Below are 12,156 nucleotides of genomic sequence, written 5' to 3'. Positions count from 1 at the left end.
TTGGGCTGTTGGTATAGTTCAGTGGTCTAATCATCTGCTTGGCCAGTGCAAGGTTTTGATTTTGATTCCCTGTACCAAAAGAAAAAGAACTTGAGGATTTTTTCATTGATTTTTTAAGTCTATTTTCTCTTATTGTTCAGATCAGGTAAATTTTCTTGATCTGGCTTCACGCTTGCTGTCAATTCCCATCCAGTATGTCTTACATTTTTATTATTGTGTCTTTTATTTCTACAATTTGTATTTTGGTCCTATTTTGTAAGTTCAATTTCTTTGCTAACATTTTGTTATCACTACTTCAGAAGACTTTGTAATTGCTTTTAGAAACTTATCTACAATGGCGACTTTCAAATTCCTGTCAAATATTTACAGCATCTGATTCATCTCATTCTTCACAAAAAGTGAATTTCTTCTGAGTACAAGTTTATTGCACAGCACTTGATTGAAGCACTGTGTTTTTCTGATTCCTGTTTGATATAGTACTTTGAAAATTTGGCTATTATATAGGAGCATTTTGAGCTAAAATTTAATCTTTTACTTTAGCAGGTAGCAACACTGTTTTAGTTTAGCATGGATGTGCCAGTAACTATTTTGGGTTGCAGTTCCAATGACAATTTAATTTTCTGAAGTACTGAAGTTAAATTTTCTGAAGTATTTAATTTTCTGAAGTATTGAAGTATTTTACTTTATTTTATTTTAAGAAAGAAAAGTCAAGTTTGAATATCATTTTCTATTGGGAGGAACAGTATAAGATATCCTAGTTCATTATTCCTCTAGCCCTTGGGTCACAAACCAGTGCACTTCCTCTTTTTTCTCATAGTTTTCCTTTTACTATATCTTGCATGGTTTCAAAAGCTTCTAATTGTTCTTTGTGCAGAGAAACAGAGAAAATAACCTCACACTATCATAACCCCATCAGGTGTTAAAATGCTTAAATGTCAACTTTTGTCTTTGTTATTAAAAAAGAAGTTATAAATTATATATTATAACCAAATTAGTAATGTAAAATTTCACAACGTGAGTTAAATTTAGGCCTTGGGTAGATTATGCTGTTTGCAGAAGTTTCATTTTTATGTTACATTATATCACATTCATTTATTTTATTACCAGTTTATTGTTCAAATAATGTATTATGTCAAACTAGCTGAAGCATCACAAATACAGTTACATATAAAAGTTATCATTGTAACAATATTTTCCAAAGCATTTACTGCTCATTTAATATTTATTTTACCTTTTTGTATTGAAATAACTGAAGTCTCACTGCCCTCATTTCTTTGGATGCCACAATTGCTATGATTATCTTGAATATGATGAATTTGTCATATAGATGAGTGATGTATTAAAAACAATAATTTTGTCCAAGTACCAAGCATTTAAAGTATGCTATGTATGGTACAGTGTATTGGTTAGTCTGTACAATTTTTATATTCAGTCACTCACTGATTCATTTAAAAACACTTATTGGATAACTAACGTGAGGTACTGTGATTTGTGTTAAATGTGAAGAATGTAAAAATTAGTAGGATCATTGTTGTCTTTAAGGGATTAATGTCTAGTAAAAGAAATAGTCACAAGTGGACAATTTCAACAAAGTATGAAGAGTTCCTTGATAGACATAAAAATAGAGTAAAAGAGAAAATTTATCAAACTTAATTTAAAATTGTAAAGAATAGTTAGGTGCTCCCTTAGAAGATCATAATTCCTGGAACAAATGAAACCAGTAATATTTTAGGCAGAAGGAATGCTATGTACAAAACCAGAAGTGATGAAACGAAACATTCTCAGGGAATAGGAAATAATATTGGAAAACTATATCAGGAAAGTGGCAATAGATAAAGATATAGAGACAAACAGGTGTTGAGTCACACAGAATTAGTTACGTCTATTTCAAGATTTTCATTTTCTCTTTAGAGAAACAAGCAATTAAAAATATTTAAATAATACTGATGTAATACAATTTGAGTTATGGGTATGATTGTGGAGTACAGAATACATAAAGACAAAACTTAAAACAGGAAGACAGGTTAGATATTGTTTATTGGAGTTATGTGAGAAGACTGATGTGAGTTAATGTAATTGTATGGAATTAGAGAAAACTAGATAGATTCAAAGGATGTTACTGATGATTTAAGTGAAATGGGGGAGAGAAAGTGAAGATTTTCCAGAAGCCTCCTAATTTTGATTTGAATATCTGGGAGATAGTATTGTGATTCACCAAGATAGGAGAAATTTACACTTCTCTTCCCTAGGCCTTGATTTTTGCTGGACAATTTTCTTTAATAAATAAGATTTTCCCCCTTATTTCTCTACTGCTGCTTTACTCTCAAAAGAAGTGTTACATATTTTAATGCACCATCGACTTGCTTAGCAGTGTCTTTTCCTTCAACTGGACATACACCACACTTTACATAGGCGAAAATTTTTATTTATGTTTATTATTGTACTTAAACATTACCTCTCAATTTTTTTTACAGAATTGTATTGTCATTCTATATGTCACCATTTTCCGTCTGATTTGTATTTTGTTAAAATTTTGTGAAATCAAGTTTGAAAACTTTGAGACTAGGACTGTATATTTTTTTTTTTTTTTTTTTTGGTTTTTCTCCGGTACCAGGAACCGAACTCACGACCTTGCGCTTGCCAGGCAGGCGCTTTTTGCCGCTGAGCTAAATCCCCAGCCCTAGGACTGTATATTCGATGCAGCACCTGAGAGAGAGAGATATCCAATGGATGATTTTAGAATAAATGAATGAATGAATGAATGAATAAATTAGATTAGTTGTCATTGTGCATATACTAGATTAGTAATAAAAATTAATTATTTTCCTAGCACAGGATTATCTAAATGCATATTCCATGGAAATGTATGAAAACAGTTCTGTATATAGTGTATGTTTTGCAAATATACACATAAGTAATTAGAGAAAATAAATAACACTATCTCTAACTTATCACTCCTTCTATGAATATATTATTTTTCTCTTGCTAAAATCTTTTGTAATGCTAAGCTTTTATGGATATTTCAAATTACATTACAAAGTAATATAATTTCCTATGCAATATCTAAACGTGCTGTAGTAGCTAACTTTACGGGATGATTAACAAAATAAGGCAAGTTATAAAGTAAAGAAAAGCTTATCTCCTGTCATGGTTCTGGAAGGTCAAGTCTAACACTGAGATATATCCCTATTTTGGGCCCTTGTCAAGGATGGGGAATAGCGGTGGTGGGAGTACACAGTACAGCGAGTCATATTCATGTCTTGAGTTAGGAAGCAGATTGTGAGTGGAAGAGATGGAGTGGGAGAAAAAGAGAGAGACAGACAGACAGACAGACAGACCAGGGCCCATTCTGAATCACGTTTCTAGAGACATAAGAACTTCCCAATAACACTATCTTTGTCCAATATGTATGGACAAATCCAAACCACAACACCTGTCAAGAACAGCAAAGGACTACATCTGTGAAAAATAGAAGCATTCAATATGAAGAATGATTAAAGTAGGGCCAGTGGCACAATGGACTACGGATGACAATGGATTAGAAAAATTGTTAAAATTTATTATTTTTTTCTGTTAAAGCTCTACTTGAATTAAATTCTGATATTAGATCATATTCACTAATATTTAAATAACGGAAATGTTGAATTCTAGTTGTACCCTTAGATATATAGAGCTAATAATGTGATGTGGAGCCATGTGCCATAATCATAATATATATTGCTTACAACCATATGACTAATCCCATTCTGACTTTCAAACTTACCTGTATTCAGGTAGCTCAGATGGGCTTTGTAATACAGGATGTTCATTCTTGGATAATAGAAAATATTCTGATTCATAAATATTTCACTCTTTTAATAATTTTTTTCACAGCTGTGAGTAGTTTTGGATATACTATTGTTAAGCGCTCTTTCTAATAGATGATACTGATTCTGTCAGAAGTGGAAACTGCGATCTGTGAAATAAGGAAAACCTCACAAAAGCTACCTTGCATCTACTTTCTTCAGACAAGCTGAATTTATATGATCTCAAATATAATCTACTAATCTACCAAGTTGCATATATATCTTTGCTCTTATGCAGGTTTTCAAAATTAAAAGTGATCAGAATCAAAGCAATTGTTAGTGACATTTGCTTTTTCTGTGCTCCTTTAAGGTTTTACTACATGTTATTAATTTTCCAATGGTAAATTTGCCCTTCTGCCTCCCTTGACCTGTTTATTTCTATAGTATTTTCTTTGATTCAATGAGTCAAGGACGTGACATGATGCTTTGTTACATTAATAAATATCTTTAATTTTTGCCATCTATTGACATTTATCTTCAGTTTCATAAGCCATAATTGTTCCAATTTGTCATGCTTTCCCATCATATGACACTAACTGTCTCTCCATATGACACATTTATTCATGCTTTTAAAAATTTCCCATGATATTCTTTTTACCTGAAATAGCCCTCTCTTTCCTTTCTCCACTGTGCCAGGCTCTACATCTATTGCGTAGTTTCCTCTGTAAAGTCTTCCCTAGCATTTTTGCAAAAGATGTCACTACTTTTCTGTTTCCTTTACACTTGAGCCTGATTATAGTACTATTGTTCATTTTATAGATTACATTTAAGAAATTCCCCATAAATTTTTCTCTTTCTTTAGTGAATAGTCAATATGTTGCATCTGATTATTATTAATTTTCATGTGTAGGAAAACTGTATAATTTCATGTTTCCTTCTTTTGCATTAGAGTCTAGGAAACTCACAGAGAATTTTTTTTTCTTGTTGTCACATCATTATAAGTAACTATTCCATTGATCATTTACTTATTGTACTTTCTAGGCTTGAGAAGTATGTCACTGTAGATACTATGGCATTACATGAAATTTCAAACATTTGTGTGAAGCATACAAGTATAAAGGATAAAGAAGAAAACCTGAAATGTCTAATATGTTATGCTTATTAAATCAAAATAAAAAAGTATTTGCTCAGTTTCAACTCCTGATTTGGGGCTAATAATTTGATTCCTTTTTCTTTTGATTCCTGTTTTTTTTTTTTTTTTTTTTTTTTGGTACTGTGAATCTAATTCCTGACCTTGTGCTTTCCAGGCAGGTGCTATGCCACTGAGGTATATCCGAGCTAATAATTTGGAGAATTCATTATTTTCTGATTCACAAAACAAGCAGGCCATTACAGAAGGTATGAGTTTAGCTGAGTATTTTTTAATAGCAACACCAAATTTTACTTATCCTTACAGAAGTAGATATTGCAGCATGTCAATTTGTCTTTTATTTAATTTTTCCCATGAAACTTTAACTTCACTGTGTGTTCTATATCATTATGCCTACTCTCTCATGTTGATATTTAGTTTCATAAAGGACAAAACCATGTCTTTGGCATATTTTTATTCACTAGTGTAAGTTAAGAGTTCAAAATAGTGCCTGTGACAAAATAAAAGCTCAATAAATTTTAGTTGAATGGGGGCTGGGGATTTAGCTCAGCGGCAAAAGTGCCTGCCTGGCAAGCGCAAGGTCGTGAGTTCGGTTCCCGGTACCGGAGAAAAACCAAAAAAAAAAAAAAAATTTTAGTTGAATGAGTGGATCAATTCCCCTTTAATTTGGTACCCCACCTCTGGTTATGAATCCCTCCTCAATCATGTGCCATAATTCTCTTGTTTTATCATTTCCATTTCACGAACTAAATCATGCAGTTTAACATTCTAGCCTAATTATTCTATTAAAAAAGTTTTATAAAATGGTTGAATGATCTAATCAATACTTGGTATCATGTGCATATGTTGGCCATATTATTACTTCTTAGGCTACAATTAATGATATTGACCAGGCCTACTTGTAGAAATGTGACACTTTTTTCAATTTCATGATAATCTTTCTTTTTCTCTCTCTCATTGTTACTTCTGACTCCATACTAGGTTTTTCTTTTTCTATGTGCCTCATAATTATTGATAATTATCTCTACATTCTTAGCTCACTGCACTTCTCAATCTAAATACTTCCATTTGTATTGAACTTAGTAATAATAATCGCTTGTTTATAAGCAATTCTTGGAATAGTTACAAAATTTTTCTTTTCACAAAGCTTGAGAATTATATATGTGATGACTTGTTGCATAACTCCTTCAGGAAGGACCAATATTATATTAGTATCTACAAATAATACTAAATCTCTTTTCTCTTCCTTAATAATTGGTATCACTCACTCAGTCACCAACACTAGAAATCTAGAAATTGTCCGGGAATCTCATTCTTAACTCTTAATTATTATACTGATTCATCATTTTTTTCTCTCCTGATCCTAATTACCATTCATGTTAATACTGCACTGCTTATCCTCCTACAATGTTACCTAGGTGATTTACTAGTTCTGGAATATATAAATAAAGGAGTCTAAGGTGGTCTGACCATTAATCATGATATGTCAACTTGGTTAGATAAGTAACTAAAAGCAGATTAGTAAAGCACATATCTGCGGGTAGGTGTGGATGCCTCACGAAAGCCTGGTCTTAGGTATCTTATCTTGTTACTGGCCCCTTTTCTCTGGCACTGTTCCTTGATGTGATTCCCTGTTGCGATGAACCTCAGCCTCTTTGTCCACCACACCCTTCTGCTGAGGTATTTTGGTTTTAAAGCCAGCTGACTATGGAATGAATTCCCTTAAAATTTGAGCCAAATGAAATCTCTCCTTTAAGTAGTGAATGTTAATCATTGTGCCTCAGTAAATGGAAAGCTGAATAACAGAAACAGCAGCTTGTTTTTGTGTGCTTATCTCTCCTGACACAGGTGGTGATGCTCTAATCAAGCTTAAAATGATCTTCCAGTTTTCAGAACTGTTCTCACTTAAATCCCTCTTCATTTTTCTTCTGAAGGAATATCTTGGGGTTTTCAATATAAATAGGAGAATTAAATGAATAAATCTGATATGATCATTCAGGGAAAAAGTAAAATTGGAAGAAAGCAATAAAAGGTACATTTGTGATGATTCCTTAAGTGGCATAATGAAGTAGAGACTAGATAATTAAGCACTCTGAAATATATTATATGTAGTTTTCTTTAAAATGATTTTCCTTTCTTTCCCTCTCTCTTGTTCCACCTCCAAATTTAAAGTCCCAATCAAAAAATCAGCATCTGAAACGACTACATATTTTTCAGATACAGTACAAATTGTCAATAAGTGCAATAAAAAATACTCAGCATAGCTGTCCATTTGAGAAATGCAAGTTAAAACAACACTGAGATTCTTTTTTTTTTTTTTTTTTTTGGTTTTTCTCCGGTACCAGGAACCAAACTCACGACCTTGCACTTGCCAGGCAGGCGCTTTGCCGCTGAGCTAAATCCCCAGCCCCCAACACTGAGATTCTATCTTATGACAGAAAGAATGGCTGTCATTAAGAAATCAAGCATGACTTGTTGCACTGAGTGGGTAATGAATATAATCACAGCCCTCAGGATGTTGAGGCAGGAGTATCACTATGAGTTAGAGGCTAGCCTACACAAGAAAGCAAGACTCTGTCTCAAAAAAACAGAGATAAAAAAGAAATCAATCAATAAGAAATTAATCAAGGCCTGTAAAGCTGCTGTAGAAAAAGGAAACTTTCTCCATTTTTGGTGGGATTGTAAATCGGTACAGTCACTGTGGAAATCAGTACAGAGATTCTATAAAAAATAAAAACTAAAAGTTCCATTTGTAAAACCTATACCCCTTCTGAGTATCTTGCCAGAAAGAGTTAAAGTCATCATACCATAGAGGTACATGCATACCCATGTTTATAACCACACAATTTATTATAGCTAAATCTTAGAAACAGCCCATATGCTCAGCGGCAGATGAATGGTTGAAGAAAATATAGTATTTACATGCAGTGGATTACTACTTTGCCATAAAGAAGGATAAATCTAAGACACTTTCAAGCAAATGGATACATCTCAAGACCATATTGTTGTTTTGTTTTGTTTTTGGTACTGAGAATTGAACCCAGGATCTTGCACTTGCCAGGCAGATGCTGTGTTGTTGAGCTATATCATCCACTCAAGACCATATCTTAAGTGAAATAAATCAGGTATGCAAGTTTAAATTTCACATCACTTTTCTTGTGTGAAAACACCGGTATGTAAATAAGGAGCAAAATGGAGGATAGATATTAAGAACTAGGAAGAAATTTTCAAATGTTATTTTCAAGAAATTCATAGATTAGTATGAATTGAATTCATAGATAGCATTTCAGAGCTATCAAATGTAAGATAAGTTAAATAGTAAGGTAGAACCAGAGCATACATGAGATATTGGTAATCTTTTTGCACTCCATTTTCTTAGGAATAATGAGGAATTCACACAGATGTGTATTAAAAGCATCATGATGTCTGCATTTCACAGTATACAGAGGTACCTCAGTTCAAAAATTTTAAGTTGTTCCATGATTCTGCATAAGCTTGGTGTGGTCAAGTTTGTCACACAATGCAGAGTTCAAAAACAAAAGAAAATTTTGCCTAGTGGTTCTGTTTGTAAAACAAATTGTTCAAAACCAGAAATATTTGTGAACTGAGGTACCACTGTGGTTTGCACTGGCACAATGATAGAAGCAAGAATATTTATCAGGCTGATTATAGCACATTGCCGTGGAGCAGAGGAGAGATGATGAGTGAGAAGGAAGAGCATTATGAATTGGAAAACCAATTAAAACAGAAATGCAGACACTAGAAAATGTATCCTGGGTAGGAAGTGGGGTCTTATGGAATAAAATCATTCTTATTTGAGCAGAGACTTAGACATACAATTTGGCAGGATGTAAAGTACCCACTGTTATCATCATAATAGCAGAAGTAAGAGGAAGATGAATTTAAGTTTTTAGAATTTTATGAGTAGAACTTTGAGAATGCAGGTATTGTGATGTTCATAAAAGATCTAGAGATGTTAGCAACAGTTGCATATTTTAATCTTTACTTGAAGTAGCAAGGTGAGGCAGAGACAGTGCTTTGAGAAACATTATCTTGTAAATGACACAAAAGAAATTGTTGATTTCACAAGGACTTTTGTAGAGTCAAACAGAACTTCTAAGACAGAACTCTGGAATTTATATAATAGGTAGAAGAAAGCAGTAAGTTAAAAGATCAGAAGCAATTTTGGTGTCTCTTATGAGAATGTGATTAATTCTAACTATGCGAGACCCAAGAGGGTAGCTAGAAAAAAATAATTCGCAAGTATTTGTTGTCAAATATACTACGACTTGCTGCAGGCAATTTTGCATTGTAGGACTGTGTGTGGTTTGATTATGTATAAACCTTTTGTGATTCTTTTTTCTCTCCTTTCCCTTCCCACAGTTAGTTAACTGTGCTATCTGGATAAAATAGCCATAGTGCAAACAACAAGAAGGAAAGGAGAGAGGTAGGAAGCTTCACTAATTGAAATTACATTTGGAGAGTGTCATCTGCTTTATTTATTTTTTTTCTAAAAAAATAAAAATACTTCCAATGTTGGGGATGTTTAGCAACTATAGAAAAATCCATCCACACATCTTGACAGGAAAGCAGTACAGTCTTTCAAAGCTGGAGAAAATATAGCCAGTTTTGCTTCTACAGTTTCCCTTACGTACTCAATATTCTTAAGAAGTGGACAAACATAAAGCCAGGTCAGTGTGATTTGCCATCATGATAAGGGGCTATACCTCCCATATTTTCTAGCATACAACATATGTATTTTATTCATCAGTACACCAATGTGGATCTACAGTGGAGGTATCTAGGTTATAGATGTAAATGTTTCTGATAATGAGACTACAAGTTGTGATAGAAGAAAAGTGCTGAAAAAACTTGTATGCACTTATCAGAAGAAATAGCCTAGGCAAATTGTAATAGATAATTTGTAGTCATGTGTTCTCCTTGCTCAAACATAGTCTCATAATTATTTGCCTATATATCATTTACTCATTCCTTTAAACTCTGAAATTGTATGAAGCAAAAACTCCTCATAAAAATACAAGTAGAAGAAAGAGAGCAATAAATCACTACTGCTATTATCTAGAATTATGTCATCAAATTGCTAGGTGAACGTGATGAGACTACTAGGTGGGGCATTATTTTACAATATTGCCTGTAGGACATATGTAATATACTATCCCTATAACTAAAAGGGTGAAATCTTTAAATGGTTTAACCAGGAAATTTTCAGATATTTTTTACAAAATATTTATTTTATTAAAACTGTTAGTTGAGCACAGTACCTGGGGAATAAGGGAGAGTAGAGGGTCAGGAGAAGGGGAGAAAAAATTATCAAGATACAATATTTATATGTAGCAATTCCCAAAATTGAATGTAATACTTATGTATCACAAATATTTACTAATAAAAAAGCATGAGAGCTGATCATTGTCACTATCTTATCAGTTTTGTTATTTACCGTGTCTTTTATGGAAGACAGATTGAAAGCCTGACTCTGAAACGTAAATAAAATGGTGCTATCATAATATGACACCATAAGTATTAACAATTTTCTATATTTTGATGAAAATTATGAAGTATCACATTTAATTGAAAAAGCTTCTTTTTCTATTGGAAAAAAAAAACAGCTCATAAATGACTTTCCACATGTCATTGGATTCTCTTGGCCCTCCACCCTCCACCACATGAGAAGACAACATTCTTTTCCAAAGGGTACAACAATAAGACACCACCTTTGAAGGAAGTTGGGGCCTTTATCAGACAACTAAACCTCATTGTTTTAGTCTTGGACTTTTCAGACATCACATTAGGGCTTTGGGAAAAGAAGTTGATATTCTGTATTTTAAAAAATCCTATGACTGGGGCTGGGGATTTAGCTCAGTGGCAAAAGCGCCTGCCTGGCAAGCGCAAGGTTGTGAGTTCAGTTCCCAGTACCGGAGAAAAACCAAAAAAAAAAAAAAAATCCTATGACTAAAGTTAAATTGACCACTAAAGCCAATTTTCATTATCTTCTCTCCACTTTGATCATAGTAATATTCAAAAGGAAAGAAGATTTGAATTGTAAGTGGTTGATTAAATGTACAGTTTACGCATGCCTTTATGAAAACTGGCAAATAATGACTATAAAGATAAACTGTTGTCTTGGTTACTTTTCTCTCATTGCTGGGACAAAATACCTGATGCCCAAAATTAAGGAAGGAAAGGTTTATTTTGCTTACAGTTTGTGGAGGTTTTAGTCCATACTTGGCAGGTTACAAGGCAGAGTGGCACATGGCAGAGGGCTACAGCTCATGGCAGAACACAGCAAAAGGAACAAGCACACAAGGGAGCAATGGCCTCAAGCAGCCTCTTCCTGTCCTTTACATATGCAAACTATCCACCCCAGGGCGGGTGTAGCTCTCACACCCATAATCAATCAAACCCTAAAAGCATGCCCCATGACCACATGAGTCTTTGTGGGAACACCCAAACACAAACCATAACAACTGTGTAATAATAAACATACTGGAAAAAGGATCTACACAGAAATTTTGGAAGACAAGAGGTGAAAGCAATTTGGAAAATAATAAGACAAGTAAGTAATGGCAATTTAAATACACAATGGGACTATAAAGGAATAGAACGTATATGCTCACAGTTGGTAGATGCAAGTATAATTAGCCTTGCATTGCTATAACAAGACACTGTAAATGATCAATTTAAAATTTATTTTGGCTCACAGTTTTTAACGTTTCAGTCCACGGATGGTTTGCCTGTCACTTTTGGGCATATGGCAAAGCAGTGCATCGTCATGGGAGAACATGACAGAGGAAGCTGTTCACCTCATGGCAGCTAGGCAGCAAAAAGAAAGGATGAGATCAGTGTTTGAAAATTCTCTTTGAGGGATACCTCCAACCTCCTCAAATGTCTCAGTAGGTCCCACATCTTCAAGGATTCCATCACCTTCCAATAGTGCCATGCTGAGGATCAAAACTTTAAAACTAGGTCCTTCCAGATTATTCCAGATCTAAACTACAGCAGCACAAAAATGAGGTTCTCCCCTCCTAGTGAGGAAGACTTAGTAACTGTCTTGCTGAAATAAATTCTAGTATTTTTCTTCTTTTCTTTTATACTTATGTAGACATAGTTAGGGAGATAGGCAGGAATGTAGGGCATAAAGTGGCTGATGTGACATGGCTAACGTGGCAGAGTCATAGAATTGATCACCTGCTTACTGAAAAT

The sequence above is a fragment of the Chinchilla lanigera genome, unplaced genomic scaffold, assembly GCF_000276665.1.
Source record: "Chinchilla lanigera isolate Chin_1 unplaced genomic scaffold, ChiLan1.0 scaffold00072, whole genome shotgun sequence".
Classification (NCBI taxonomy): domain Eukaryota; kingdom Metazoa; phylum Chordata; class Mammalia; order Rodentia; family Chinchillidae; genus Chinchilla; species Chinchilla lanigera.
Note: the sequence above shows the minus strand (reverse complement) of the source record.